Source organism: Pangasianodon hypophthalmus, chromosome 5 (genome assembly GCF_027358585.1).
Source record: "Pangasianodon hypophthalmus isolate fPanHyp1 chromosome 5, fPanHyp1.pri, whole genome shotgun sequence".
NCBI classification, from domain to species: Eukaryota; Metazoa; Chordata; class Actinopteri; order Siluriformes; family Pangasiidae; genus Pangasianodon; species Pangasianodon hypophthalmus.
Window position 1 is genome coordinate 20,569,278 of NC_069714.1, and position 16,718 is coordinate 20,585,995.

The window sequence follows — 16,718 nt, forward strand, 5'->3', positions numbered from 1 at the left end:
CATATTGTTGTCATTATGGAGGGGAAACATTTAGGGAAAAGCAAATGAAGCAGACATCTGATGACAAAACGTAAGGTCTGGTTTTGGAAATGCGTGTTTGATTTTCTTCTTGTTTGTAAATTCTTCCAAACCCAACTATTTAGAGCAGCCACATTTCATTAACATTGTGAGTCTTTTAGTTTTCGTTTATGTAGTTTTCTTACACAGTGTTTTTATTTGGCTGTAAATTACTGTAAATCTTACTGAACTGCTTGAATGGATGCAGTGATTATCATTAACATAGGACCATATTCAGAGTCTGCGACTTAATCCAGTTTATATATATATATATATATATATATATATATATATATATATATATATATATATATATACACACAGGGAAATTTACTCGTATTCAGACACAGGTTGTGCTTCCAAGTGAATTTTCCGGTTGCAAGAAAAAAGGACCTAATAGCACATAACTGAGGCACAACTCTATTTTCAACAAACTCCACCCTTTGCACAACTCTTGCTTAAGTCTGTGGTTAAATCTGAAGTCTGAATACAGATGTGTGTGTGTTTTCAGTACTAAATCCTGATACAGCCCATGGTGATTAACAAAAAAATGTCTTGCTTTCGTTATCACACATATTGGCACATATTGCACAACTGATCTTGCAGAAAGGTGTAGTGTTCAAATGAATCCCCTAAGAAATTACAAGATTTTTCTGTAGGTGCTTATAGAGAATCACAGCTTTCATGTCATCCAACAAACCAGAAATTTTATACTGTATATTGGGCTTGTGCCCTTGTTCAGTTTGTCCATATTGTGCATCTTGAAAGACCATAACAATCCTGCCCCAAGTGTACGAGAGTCTATTGGCATGAAGGGCAGAAGGCGCTGGTTTTTCACACCGCCCTCCTGCTTTGAGAATCACATTCTCACACTTGTGTTTCAGAATCCTTCATGTCACAGGGGCATGTGCTACATCTCACATCCACCTAGTCCCTGAAACCAGGTCTTGAATCTCTGCCATGACACAATAAGCCTTTTTGCCATATGGCTGCTTAATCTCAGATTTGTTGTGTTGTTGGGTTTGACTAGTGGACAGTGTTGTATCTAGCCTAATTTAAACACAGTCAGGATATGTATCACTCTAGAAATAACTGGGCTTAATGTCTGTGGATGTTTTTAGCAGCTATGCCTTGTTTTGATCATCTCATTTTTTTCTATGTAAAGCACTTGAACTGAGTGAAGAGTGTTGTATAAATAAAGATGATTATTATTTATGATAAAGATTATGAGCATTGCGGAGGGTAACCATTTAAAATTCTTTGTGTCATTTCAGTCTCTGCCTTAAACCCTAGTGCAGTGATTTTGGTGGTAGGTTTTTACAGCTGTACAATATACTGCACTACAATATCTTCAGCATGTCCACTTTTATCACTGAAAAGCTTAATGCTTCTCTTATTGTCTTTACAGTTTTGATGAACAGTAGTATTTATGTTTGTTACTTGTTGCAGTGGTTAGATTTGGATAGGTAACGTAACAACCTGCCAGGCAGCATACTGAGTATAACTTTTGAGCTAGGAAGGGTTTGGGCTGGCTCACACCAAACAGGAGGCATAGCTATGTAGGAAAGAATAACCACTAGAAGAATTTTTACAGCAAGGACTGCATAATGTAATGTATTGTTTCTCAGTCGTTATTGTAAGTACTCTACAGTACTGATATCATAGAAGGCTGCAAATGAGCACTCCAAACTTTTTATCATGTTCTGTGAGTCTCTGTGTTCTGATAATTTGGCAAAATTAAAATAATAATAAACCTGGTCAAATTAATGCAGGCCTACGCTGTTGTACCCCTTTACCAGTTTCACCAGTTTGTTATCATCCTGAAAGGCATATTGCATCCCTTTTTTATACTAATATAGTAGTTATGTTAGCTTTCTTAGGATTCATTGTGTGCTCATTTTGTTTTTGTCATTCCTTCCTGATGCTGTGATGTTTTTAAACCTTTGCCCTGTTTCTCTGATTTCTCAGCGATGAGGTAATACAAGCTGCACCATGCTGTGTCCCCTGAGATGATGATGTTGAAGCTTTATTTTGTACTTTGGAGCGGTTCAGTCATCAAATCTTTAGTGGCTCTTTACTGCCATGCCGTTGTTTTAGGGGAAACATATATCAACTAGATAATTTTTGTCAACTTTTGTTGAAGATTTGTCACATGTACATCCTAACCAAAAGCTGTTCGGGGATTAATGTGAGACAAGTTAAGGCTAACCATGCCTCCTCTGATAGCAGTCGCTAAAAAGTAGTATGTCAGTTGGTTACAAGCAAATTGCTGCATAGATTTGCGTTGATTTGTCATTTTCATTGTAAGTTCACATAAATAAACATTCATATGAAGGGTGTATCGTGCTGGTATAGGGGCTGTCCTGTAAAATTACAGCAGAATAACAAGAAAGTGCCGTTTGTTAGATCAAAACAAACATGATGGGATAACAGTTGTGCTTGCCTGGTTATTGGTCTTTCAGACATGGCGTCAAGATTTGCACAAGACAATCCATGTGTCCCTCCACACTATAGGAGTCATAAATATTGAGCATGTTTTTAAATCAGGGTGATCATGACTAGATTGTGAGTTTGAGATTGGATTTTGTACAATCCACACCATAGAATAATCTGGAGAGATAATCGTTTAAGACCAGTCTAAAATCTTTGGCAGATTTTGTAACTGTAGGGAGGGGCGAATCAGCCCCAAAAACAGCTCTGTGGCACGGGCATTATAAGAGGAAAAACACAAATCTCTGTAGGGCTGGAGAGCATCTTCTTAACTATACACATGTAGAATTTAAATGCATGTTTTAGTAAGTGTTATAATAGTTTATTTGACTTCATGTGAGTGAAATTCTCATGTGCTTATTTCTCTGCTCTTTGCTGTGCTAGTTTGTCATCATCCTCACTCAGCAGTACCATGACAGATTGTTTATTGGTTTAAATAACACTCACATATGTGTTGATCTGTATTTGTTCTTAATAGCATTTCAGCGCAGAAGATGCGGAAAAAAAGAGTATTGATTTATGTATTGATTAGATACACTATATGCCCAAAGTTTGTGGACAACTGACCATCACACCCACATGTGGTTCTTCCCCAAACTGTTGCTACAAAATTGGAAGCACACAGGTTTATAGAATGTCTTTGTATGCTGTAGTATTACAATTTCCCTTAATTTCCCTTAATTAAGAGGCCCAACCATGTTCCAGCATGACATTGCCCCTTTTCACTTAGTGAGGTCCACAAAGACATGGTTTGCAAAGCTTGGTGTGGAAGAACTCGAGTGGCCTGAGCAGAGCCCTGACCTCAAACATACTGAACACCTAGTCTGACCTCACTAAAGCTCTTGTGGCTGAATGATCACAAATCCCCACAGCCACGCTCCAAAATCTAGTGTAAAGCCTTTCCTGAAGAATGGAGGTTATTATTATAACAGCAAAGGGGAACTAAATCTGGAATGGGATGTTCAGCAAGCACATGTGGGTGTGATGGTCAGGTGTCTACAAACGTTTGACCATATAGTGTATCTGTAATTGCACAAGTCTAAAATCACAGAAAGCAAATGAAGTCTAGTCAGGCCACCCATACTTAGTTAACCTTAAACATATCTCAAATGAAAGTTTCATCTGATGGTATTGTGGGAGAAATTAAAGAATACTGTAAAGTAGTGTAGTCCTTCTGCATGACCTTTTTCAGCATCAGAGTTGTTCATGCCACTTCCCAATGACTTGTGTCTGTGTACGTGTGAGTCATGGAGTGCACTGTTGAGCTGTGTGTTGTGGAGTGATGTCCTCAGGCTCCAGCCTCGTGCAGCTGGTTTTGGTTAGCCAGTGCTGAGTATAGGGCCACAGGTAATTGGAACCATGTTCAAGCACTGTGTGGTTTGGAGAACTCTGAAGGGGCCTGAGAACATCAGGGATTTCAGGAAGGTGTGGTGTTTCTAGCATGTTTGTTTGGATCACCACCATGGAGACAGTATGACACATGCATGTTTTCTCAACGCCGTATAGGTGAAGTATTCCTTTTTGGATCAATCTGTGATGGATATGTAAACTCAGTACAGGCCACTTTTTCACATATGAAGAAGAGGCCCTAGATGAGAGGAAGTGTTAAAAGGTTAATGATTGGCATGTTTTAATAATTTCAAAAGATTTTTCCAGTGAACTCAACAATGTTTATCATACGGAAATGTAGCCTTCCCAACTATGGTTCGACTGAACCTTCTTGAAGAGAAGTCTTCAGAAAGTCTAAACTAGTACCCTTCTCACTATATAATTCACTATTTTGGGTGTTTTGACCTTTTGGAGCTCAGAAATGTACTGGAGAATATCCAGTGTGCTCATGTAATGGGTAATAGGCAGTAATGAGTGGGGCACTACTTCAGACACAAGGTTTGACTAGAGCTGAAGGGAATTTATTGCCTTTGACCACATCAAGACAAAATGTCACTTGAAGTTACAGTCTGTGTGACAGCGAAGAGTTTTCATGCCCATTGACCACTCAGTTAGCCCTTACACTGACCTCTGAGAGATTTTATGTTCGTTTTATATCTGTTATAGTTGATGATCATGCACTAGTTAGTGGGAGGTGAATCTATGCAGTAGGCATGCAACAAATATTTGGTAAATTAGACTAAAACAAATATTTGATAATTAGACAAAGGAAAAAACATTTTTGTATTATTGCCTCTTTTTCAATTAAAGCTCTGACTTCTTTAGCCTTTTCTCATTGCCAGACAGCATTCAAGTGTTCATTTCACTGTAGGAAGTTAACTACAACCATCTGAAAACATGGAACAACATCAAGAAGATCGGCAAAACATCAGAAACGGTAACATTCAGTGTAGTTTATAAAAACATGAATTAGCCTGGCACAACAGTACAGCTTGCATCAATGAGCACCTATGAGAGCTCTGTAAAGGTAATTGACTAGAATGAACTAAATGCTAATTTACAGTAAAATATCATAAAATAGTTTAACCTTATTATAAGAGTCAACACTGCTGATATGATTGCAAAAAACGCCTTGAAAAACAGTACATATTGCTGTTTCTGAGCTATGCAGGGTGATCACTGTGGTGGAAATAACATATTCTTTGATTAGGCAGTGAGAAACTTGGTTCATGAGAAATGTAATTTGATGATCTATACTTTTACTGTCATTTCTGTTACCTTGGTAACAAAGCATTTTGGTCTGCCGTGTTTATCTTTTGCCATAGATATTTATAAGGTCTGAATTAAATCTTGCTTTTATCATCCTCAGAGATTAATCAGTACCATGATATCTTTTTATTACTTTTTTAAAGTTTATTTAAAATAATTAAAAAAAAATCTTTAAAGTTGCAAAATGTTAATTTTGTGCATTTAATTTTTTTTCTCTTTTTCAGTGTTAAATATTTTTATTTGTCATAACTAAAAAATATATTTTTAATATAAAAATTAAATGTTAAAAAAATGATTATTTTGTTTGTTAATGATAAACAATATTTATTATTTATAGCAGTTTTTTTTTTTTTTTTAAATACAACACTATTACTATTCTATATGGATTTTCAGCAGTACGGATTTGTAGCTTGTTTATTACGGCGGTCACACAAGCCTCAAACTGACAACAGCAGTTACAGGAGTGTTACATTACAACCAGTAGTTGCATAAGCCATGATTTAGTTGGACATGGTCTATTACGTATGTTGAAATGTCATTTAGAAGGTAATGCTGACATTGTAAAGGTCTTGCACCTAATCGCCTGTCTCCTGAGCAACTCTGTTTTTAGAACAGGCAGTGCTCACAGCCGTGATGCAGTCATGGCAGAAATTATGCAGTGTGAAGCATTGTAATTATGCACTGCAAAGTGTTATTTTAACATTTTTACAATATCATTTTAATCTATGTCCACTGATTTATTCAAGTTTTCATTTGAGCTCTGCTTTTCTCATAAACTAGACTCATTTACATTAAACATCTCTTCGTGCTCTGTGAAAGGGAGACAAATTACACACAGTAAATGTTGTAATTACAGCAATTGTGCCACCTGAACGTTCATGCTCAGGATGAAAGATGCTCAAAAGACTATACTTTTCCTTTTTTATTTTGCTGTGGCCATTGTCACTGCTCACTGAGGTGAGTGAGTGTAAAAATGATCATGATACGTTTATGATGCACAATATAATATTTAATTTATTTAACAAAAGCAAAACTACCTCATTTAAAACAGCATATGAAAAAAGTTTCCTTTTTGCATTCATGTTTAGAAAAAAAATTAACAAAACGTTTATTGCAATATTGATTATATATTGTAATACCAGCCACCCCTAGTACAGGATTAATGTTGTGTAATGTAATTTAATGTGTAAAGAGGTGGAAATGTCTGCCACAACACTTAAGCGTTAATGTAGTTCTATCATCAGTATGTAATACAGATATCACTGTCAGAAATCAGGTTTATTTTTTGATTTTTTTAATTTAGTGGGTTAAAGTCATTTCTGATGTTGGTGATATGTTGGCTTCAGCAGGGTTGGAAACTCGGGGATGGTAATGTAAACAGAGGAGACGGTTTAGTGGGGAAAAAGGCTGTCCTTTTTAGGTAAGGGTAGTTGCTTTCACTCGTGGGCACTGTTTTGCATTTTGTGTGGGCATATTTAGGGACAACATGGTGAGATATAAAGAGATGATTTATTATGATGGCTCTTTACTTTTCTCTTTTTTTTATGGTTCGATAAATAAAAGTTGACGTCTGAGTGCCTCTACTGCATGGAATGCTCAGAAGTACCACAGGCAGTACCTTCATACTGAGCCTTTGTGCAGGCATACAAAATGTCTTTGTATATTAAAACCACCTTCAAAATGAAAGAACATTTCAAAATGATTTGTGCTATAATAGCTGTTCTTGATTTTTCACTGCTTTGTACCAATAGTCTGCTGAGCTGCTGTCATTCTTTCACAGCTGCACAGATATTGATTTGTAATAACTCTATAAAAAAAAACATAAGTGGAATTGACTTTCTCATTGTGCACAGGGAACAATAAAGCAGGGTATGCAGAACTGTCAGGCTTTAGTGGCACTCAATCTTAAGTAGCTGGCAGTAAAAGAACTTTGCTGTGGTCCTTTCAGTCTCTCACTTGGAAAGGTTTGAGTCATTTTAATTGGTTCGACTTGATTGGTTTAGTGGATACAGCATAGTTTTATCACTGTTTGGGTGTAGACTGGTGTTAGTGCTGGGTGATTTTCACAATTAATTTGGTTAATTCGAATTAATGTTTTAATGCGTTTTTCAAAATGTTCTAACTGAGATTTACAAGTTTTATATATGCATATTTAACTTTTTAATTAAAACATTCATAAATGCTATTTAAAATTCTAAACCAAAATGAAGGAAAAACACAGCCTTCTTTATCTGCTAAACGCCTCGTACAGCCTGTGCTGCTCCCAAACACTACACGCTTAAAAATGCTAAAATAAACAGAAAGGACTTCGCTGAGGACTGAGCTTGTAGCAAAAGCTTCAAATATGACTTTTTTTTTTTTTTTTTTTTTTTTTTTTTTTTTTTTGTTGTTGAAAAGCATCAGATATCACAGATGAAGTGGGATAATTGACACCTCATGTTCGTATTTTGTTAGCAACATGCTAGGCAGCTAACTCAGAAAAGTGATATATATTTTCTCTCTTAAGCAGCGAACTCTATAGTCAGTGTTTTAGATTTAACAAATTAATATGTCTGTATGTTGATTAACCACCAAAGCTACTGCTTGTATATACAGTATAACTCATTTAAAAGTAAGAAATTTTACTTTGTTTATTTCTGATACTGTGTGCATCCAAGTTGATTTGACGTCACTCTGTAAAGGAGGAAGGAACTCGGATTTGAGAAGAATACCCCAAGTTGACTTCTCAGTTGTGGTGGCATTTCGTGTCATGAAAGACATGGTCCCCGTTTACTCTGTCAAGAGAGAAGGGTTCACTAAGTGTTCTACAGCAAATACTGCAAATACTGTTTTTTTTTTTTTTTAAACATATACTTTCTTTAAATATCCTTCATTTAAAAGATCCATTTTGTGCTGCATTTCTATAGATGATGCTGTTACTATTTTTCCAAAGTCCATTCTAATAAGTAAAAACTTTATAAATAAATTGCGTAATTTTTCACTGGCAATAAAAAATTAAAAAAAAAAAAATCAAAATCTTAATCATGAATCATTCATGAAGTTGAAAAAAAAAAAAAAATTATTTATTTATTTATTTTTGCAATATTTCCCAGCCCTAACTGGTGTACAATTCTTAATTCTAAGATGTTGGAGTAAGATTTGATGTTGGTTTCTCAAGGAGTCTTTTCTAAAGGTGCAAATGTACTTCACTTTCCCCACACTTTCATGCATCCACGCAGCTGTTATGTGAGTGGCATTGTACTCGCTTGTGTATCTATGTAAATTTCCAGATGTAAATCTGGATAGAAAGTGTTCCACTAGATGGAACGTCAGAGCCAAAACATCTCTGCCCATCTGGTTTTCAAGTTGAGATGTAATGTTAAGTTGTAAAGAGATGTAAACAGATTGATGAGCTCCGTTTCTGTTTAAAACTTTTTGCCGTCGGCATGATTGTTGTCATTGGGCTGTGTCTCAATTCAAAAACCCTCGCTGTATGTTCAAAAATCTTTACTAATCTAGAAAATTCAGAAGAGTGATACTCAAACAGAGCTTTCGGTCGGGTTCATTAGGAAAACTGTTCTAGAATAGTGCATAAGTATGCAATTTGAGACGCAGCGTTACTTTTTTTAATTCAGTTGTGGACACAGACTCACGTGGTTCTATACTGCCTTCAGTGTAGCACTATGCACATGCGCCATCTGAGGACGTGCACAGGTGACGTGCCAAATGACCACAAGATACATGCAGCGGCCATCTTGCATCCGCGTAGTTAACAGCGAGTACAAATCAGCTTCAGACCTCTCTACTCAAAGACTACCAGATTTTTTTCCTTACAAATTTCGTTACTGAGGTAGAGCAAGTTGGGTAGAATAATAACATGCTCATTTAACTAGTTTATGATAGCAGGTTAGCTCCCTCTAACCAGTTGCTAAAAAATATGTACGTTACATATACTGTCGTTGTGTAAAGCATGGTGAAACAGTAATACTAAGCACTTCCTTCCTCTTGAGTCTTCCAGAAAAACGTTACCCCAGCCCCATGCCCTTGTTTTCTGTTCTCCCACGCTTCCAAGATTAAAGTTCATCTACACGAAAAGTTAAAGTTCATGGAGATGAACTGGGTGGGAAGTGAATTTGGAGGCGTTGGATGCAAAATTAACCACTGTTGGAAGCATATCCCTTTATCTTTTAGAAAACGGTACATATGTTTATGTTGTGGAATATATGCAATATTTTTCGTTTGAAGCATGCTATGGTGTAGTATGCAGATGGTCCTATTTAATTCACGGATGTTCAGTCAATCAAAGCTACTCACCAACTGTGTTCACAGTTGTTATTCTTACATAAAGTATTCAAGAGCTCTAATATTTCACAATGTTTCAGACTGCTACACATGGCAGCATTGCTCATAAATAATGCAAATAATCCCTTGATTTTCAGTTTGCAGTGATTTACCACCTGACAGTGATTATGAAACCCATCTTAACTGAGGCATTGTAGGAGGCTCTATTAGACCTGTGTGTGAGCAAAGTATAAAAAAAAAAGTGTGAGGGCAGTTCGGGCAGCAGCACTTGAGGGAATACATTTGTAGAAAATTGTGTTCTGTGCCTTTTATACAGTTTCACTGTTGAGATTCTTTTGTTGCACTTCACAGTCAGAAAAGGGCACACTGTAAATGCAAAACCTCACAGAATCCAAAGACAAATCCTGTAGCTGAGTTTGTGGAAGAAAGAAAGGACAGTATAAACGATAGATTTGGATTCAACATGAGTAGTCAAGATTTAATTTAAAAAAAAAAAAACAGTGTATAACTGGATGCTGTATTAAAACCCATACATAAATGTTATGTCAGTACATGTTCTGCCTTTGGCGGAGGTGGACTCATTGGCTGAAATTGTGTATTTTGTGATTAGTCACTCCAGCAGAGCTGTTAAAAAAAAAAAAAAAAAAAAAAAAAAAAAAAAAAAACCACATGGCCTGGTACCCAGCACCCCTGATAGATAAGAGCTAAAGTTGACAATACTGTATGTTATCGGATTAGACAGGCAATCGGCTAAAGAATAAAGCATTTTATAACCGAAGTATCTGTGTATTTGTAGTTTTAATCCACATAAGATATTGCATTGTGCAGTTTTACTCTGGAGGTCAAATAAATGGAGCCTATCAGATGATCACATGTGATGTGTGTCTCAATCAGACAGTATTGTGTTACAGCATTGTATTTGATCACTAATTAAATCTGTAATGTGGTACATCTTTATAAATGCTGAATCATCAATCAGTTGTATTGCCAAATGTTGAAGATCATGGGTGCATGATTACCACCTCTATACTTGCTCCTCTTGCTACTTTTAACAGTGTAACCCAGCTCTAAAACACTCCTAAACACTCGCCCATTTAAGATTAGGGTTAAGAGTACCCCTTAAGGTGAGAATACTGGGATGATAAAATAGGGTCACTGGTCAGAAGCCCAGGTGTTCACTGTAAATTAACATGCTGAGAGAAAGATAAACCAGAGATGACTTTTATTTCTTCTCTATACAGTGAGAACGGTCTCCCATATGCTGGATTCTTCTCCTCCGGCAAGAGAAAATGAACCTCCAATTACCTCAGGATCAGTGGAGCCGAAGCAAAGCAGAGGACTGAGACTGTAGAGAGGGAGGAAGGGAATAACTGAGACAGATGTGATATGGAGACTGAAGGGCAGAAAGGGAGCATTATACAAAGCAAGACGGAAGTGAAAGACAAAGGAAAGGAGAGGGTTAAGTAGACAGGGGCATGCTGTAGAGTAATGCTCTGCTGTCAGTGTTTATAACTGTCTGGACTTTTCGAAAAACCCCTGGGCCATGGCCAAGCACAAGAAGCATTGCATTAGTGTAGGTTTTAACAGTGACTTGAAATGATAAATAATCATTGCCAAGCAGACTTCCCAGCCTGTGTATTTGAGTGTTCTCCTCTAAACAGTCATGTGCATAAACAGCAGTGCAGGCCTAATTTAGCCAGACTGTGAATGCAGAATGCAGCTTGGGAACATTATCAGAAACTGAAAGTTTTGACCTTTAACTTTTTTCCCAGGCTCTTGGGCCTGTGCCTTAGCGTGCTTCCACATATGCAGTGTTTAGTCCGTTTGAATCAACGCCTGATACATTTTTATCTTTGCTGCGGTTCTTTAGGCAGGTCAGAACACTGCAATCACACTCAGGTGTGGACCAGAACAGCCGTTCCTAGCACAGTTCGATTGCAGTGAGAAGCTGATTCGACCCTGAATTAACCCAGCTGCAGGAAGTGAACCAAATATGCCTAATATTTTGGTTTGCAGGCCACATTTTCTGTTGATCTGAGCTTCTAAATTGAGCTGTGAACTGCAAATGGAGCCAAAGGAGAGAGCTGAAGTGCTGTAGAAATGCAATGTGTTAACGAGAAAATTAATGGTAGATGCGATGCACAAAATGTTTAAACTAGTTATTTGTGTAATTAGTAAATTATTGAGTGCGGCTTCATCTTATGTGCTCGGGTGATTTTTAAGATTTCTGTATGCACTTGTCAGCGGTTTGTTTACTTTTTTCATTGTCATATTTCTAATTACCCTTAATTAATTAATTAATTAATTAATTAATTAATTAAATGCATGTCTGATTTGATTTTATAATGTATATCAAATATAATGTACATACTGTTTCCCATATTCTACCTTCCCTGTTAGCATCCAGGCTATCCTGAAAAAAAGGTTATGACTGCAAATAGAAGAAGTCTGTTTCATGAGAAGTGATGAAGACAGATAGTAGCTTTTAGATTAACAGTGAAACTGACTTTAAAAATAAATAAGAAAAATTTTAGAATAAACAATATTAGCTTGAATGTGTAGATTACCAATATCCCAGCGCAGAGTCAGCAAAGGTGTCATCACACTTGGGTTTAATCCATCCTATGAAATTAGTGGAAGAACAGTGGTTTGCCTTTGCACCATAAATGGTTTTCAGCCACTGGAGCATTAGTGAGGTCAGGCACTGATGTCAGGCGAGAAGGTCCTGGGGTGCAGATGGAGTTCCAGTTCATCACTAAGGTGTTCAGTGGGGTTGAGGTCAGGGCTCTGTTCAGGCCACTCCACACCAACCTTGGCACACCATATCCTCATGGAGCTCGCTTTGTGCACAGGGGCATTGTCACACTGGAACAGGTTTGGGCCCCATAGTTCCATTGAAGGGGAAGTTTTAATACTACAGCATACAGAGACATTTTATACATTTGTGAGCTTCCAACTTTTCCAGCAGTTTGGGAAATGCATACATATGGGTGTGATGATCAGGTATCCACATACTTTTGGCCATATAGTGTAGCTCCGGTAGGGCTAGGACAGAAAAATAACCAGATGCTTAAATGACAGAAGCTCAAACAGTCATCAAAACCTTGCATTTTTCCACAACTCAGAACGGCTGATCATCCATTGCAATAAATCCAATCACTTTTGCACTGATTGGTTCTGTTTTTTGGCTGCTGTTGTCAGCTGAGCAGCTGCACCTTTTGCTTTTGTGCATGATGTTGTTTGATTTTCCTTTTTTGCTTCAAGGAGGTCTGTGTTTTTGTCAGGATGATACATCTTCAAATATTTGTTGAAATTCTTCACTTTGCACTCTCCGTGTAAGACTGTAGTTAAGCTAGTGTTGCAAATGGCATATTTTATGTTGCTTTTGCTCACCAAGAAAAATGCCCATACCACAGACATTTAGAAGTCTGGAGTCATCAGTTTGAATCAAATCTGTATATCTGGTGCTGATAACTAAGCAATTATCTGCCAGTGCCAGTGTGAGTCCAGTATTATTGGTACATGTGTATGTTGAAAATGTGTAGGAGAGACTTGTGTGAGTAGGCCATTGAGACCAGACTGCTATCAGGTGTCTTTGTCTTACTTTAATCTTTCTGTTTTTCAAATATAATTTTGTAGCCTTTTCTGTTTTAAATGTAAAGCATGGGTCCTCTGCAGGATTGTTTAGGAATATTTTTTTAAACTAATATATTCCAGCATTTCTTCTGGCCAAGTTCTAACACAGATCTGTGTGTGGGTGTGTGTGCGTGGGTGCAGCATTATTAACTGGCCATGCGCTGCTGCTAGCTGTTAGCTGAATGTGCTGCACTGCTATGCTCAGGTCAAGCTAGACTCAGTCTCTGTTCAGTTCAAACTGGGTTTGCTTTCAAAGAGCTGATGAAAAGATAATGACTGTAAAACATAGTAATAGGAAAATGTGTATTCAGTCACTGTTTTAAGATTCTCAAGTGGTGCTGCTGTAGAAACAGTAAGCTTTGCCACACACAGACATGCTGTTACTGTTCATTCTGGATGGCTGTGAGTCAAGACCACCATTAAGAGTTTTTCTTTCCTTTCATTCCTTTGTTTTTGCTCTCTGGTGCCCAGACTCCCCCTGCTCAAGAGTGTTAAGGTACTAGTGTTGCTGTAAGAGTTATGTCTGTCAGATGTCTTCTGTGGCCACGCAGCCAGCAAGACAAGAAAGTGCACTCCATATGGTGATCTGTCGTTAACATGTAATGACTCAGTTCATGTCTCAACCCTGCATCATGACATTGAAATGTCTTAGCTGAAGTTTTGGTTTCGTCTACACCAGGCACAAATTGATTTCAGCATATAAATTGAAACAATTAAAATAAGTACAGAAATATATGATAATGGAAATAATATAAGTGCAGTAAAAATGAAAGACAGAAAATCAAGCTGACTGTTTTTGGATAGAGAATTTAATTTACCTGTGTAGATTACAGTTCATTATGCTGTACTTTTTGTAGTATATCTTATTTATAAGTGTTTGCTCAAGCCATTCAACATACCTGTGTTATCACAGAGACTTTGCTCCCTTTGGTTTTCCTACACACAGGAAAACTATAAAATGTAAAATAATAATAATAAAATAATAATAAAAGATTCTGTTATTTGGTTCATTTTTAACCCAGTTACCCAATTCAGAATTGTAATGGCTAGGTAGTGTTAACTAGCTAGCTACCATTAAATTCTCATAACTGATTATATACAAACAATAGAGCAGATTTCTTCCGAGGCTCTATATCTCTGCCACCCCCAGGCGTATAGGGGTCTGTAGATTCCTTTAGAAAGTGGGTGTGGGGTTGAGGGGATGTAAACCCAGGAGCTGATTATGTCTTGATACAAAATCCTTAGATGTGCTTTAATGGGGGGGGGTCTTCAAGCAAGTTCTTTAGCACTGCTTTTCTACATGCATTTTGCCCATTACAATACAGCACTTTCAACATCTGAGCAGCGATGATATTGTGACTCAACAAAACTTGTTTTTAGGGCTCATATACATTTAAGGCATTATTTATTTCTCATGGTTGTTTTCCTATCATAGGTTTGTTTGTCTCCTGCTCTTTCACCCACATAAGGCTAAGCCAAAGCCTGATTATTTAGACGTTCATTATCTGAGTTTCCTGCTACTGTTTTGCTGTGGTCAGTGTAGTGTAGCTTTGGAGAGTCCACTCATTACACTCAATACCAAATAATTACTCTGGAGCCCAGCTGCCTTTACTGCCTTTGTGTGTGTGTGTGTGTGTGTGTGTGTGTGTGTGAAGATGTGTGACAGAGGAAGACAGGGGAGTAAATTACCTTTGCTGCGTTTATTGAAGCACTGCAGTAATACCATTATTGCCATCCCTGCAGAGAAGAGGGCTTTCATAGTGCAATCAGTATTCAGAGAGAAGTCTCATTGTATCCCACACCTGTAGCCTGTCTCTGATCTAAGCTCAGGGAGAGGCATTTGGCAGTAGGTTGACCTGGCTCATCTCCATTTAAAGGCCTTGACCCTTCCCTCACCTTCTTCCCTCAGGCTGCTTCTTTCACATCTGAAAGAATTCAAAGTAACTGAGTGGTAACTGTATCACGCTTCTTTGGTTGAATGATCCTTCATTCGTCAGGACAGAGGATTCTGATGAAACAAGAGGAGGTTTTTGGAAGCACAGCAGGTGTGCACATTTGTAGCTCTACTTCATCCCAGGTTGGATTTTCATTTTTTCACTACATACTGTATGTACTGTTTCTAGCAGTATAGAAGGAAAGTATGTAAAAGCCAGGGCAGTGGTGGCTCACCGGTTAAGGTTCTAGGTTACTGATGAGAAGGTTGGGGTTCAAGCCCCACTGCCAGGCTGCCACTGTTGGGCCCTTGAGCAACCCTCTCTGCTTCAGGGGCACTGTATCATAGCTGACCCTGCGCTCTGACCCCAACTTCCTAACAACCTGGGTTATGTGAAGAAAAGAATTTTGCTTCACTGTAATGTGTATGTGACACAAAGACTTTCTTTCTGTACATAGGGGCTCTATTTCCTTTTCTCTTCACACATAGTCAGAATGCTGGCCACTGTTATTCACAGTGCAGTGGATCTGCATATTAGTGTCAGCATGTGGCCTGGGGGAGGATACAAAATGCTGACCTACATGCCTGCCTGCTGTACACTGCAGGGGTAAGAGACAACCCCATGCAGTAGGAGTGGTAAATATAATTGATCCTTAGATGCATCGTAATTCTCTTGTAAAATTTCACATCAGTGCACAAAATGTTATAATCTGATTTTACAAAGGTTTTACATCGGTTTAAATGTCAACCCTATTTTCTGATTTAAAAAAAAAAAACAGTACAGAGTAGTATTGATACTGGGCCTGTTTGTAACTTTAACTCTTGTGTTTAGTGATTTAGGCCACACTGAAGTCCATATTTAATTTGTTTTAATTTGTGGTAATAAAAGGAAATATAGTAATGCTTTAATATAGTGTCAGTGCTTTAAGCCGAGTATTGTTCATGATGACTATAAATTAGATCGTTTTAAAGGCACCAAGTCTTCATACTGTGAAAAATACCATATCAAATCCAAAACATCAATATAAGTACTTTCTTTTAGTCATTTGTCAGCTGGAAAATATTATGACAAATATGCAGTGCTCCACAGAGCACCACATCTGACTAACCTCAACATGATTTCTTCTGCACTTAGATGAGTGGACTGATTTTTCTTTATGATTTATATAGTGATGTGAAAATCTGGTCACAGTCACATGTTGTAATGGAAAGATCATTCGTGCAAGATTTCAGCGTACAGAGCCCTCGGTAAAGTGAGAGTCAAATGTCCCCTCCTGTCACAGCCCTGTCACAAAGATGGGGATTGTGTTACACGCGCTCACACCACCACCCCCGAATCACTTCGGGAGCTCAGTTCAGGACTCAAGGCACCCAGTCATGTGATTCACTGGAAAAAAAAGTGCTGAGATCCTGACATTCTTCACAATACACATACAAAGCAACACAAAGTGTGCCTACTTTTTTTTTTTTTGGCTAAGCCCTGTATTTTGCATGTGTCTCTGAAAGATATTTAATTGTCGTGGATCAAATCCAGCCTTTCTTTTGATCTAAGACCATCTTAAAAGGCTCTTTGAAGAGTTCGTCTGAATGTTTACTGTGTTTCTGTTTCATTTCTTGTGCCACTAAATCAGGACTAGGAGAATACTCTGGTGCACAGCTACTC

The 16,718-nt window shown here is 37.7% G+C and overlaps 1 protein-coding gene across 5 annotated transcripts in view; it reads left to right on the forward strand.

Annotated features, from left to right (window-relative positions):
- abi2a (abl-interactor 2a) overlaps positions 1–16,718 on the forward strand; it is a 30,081-nt gene that overhangs the window by 1,091 nt on the left and 12,272 nt on the right. The window lies entirely within an intron of this gene.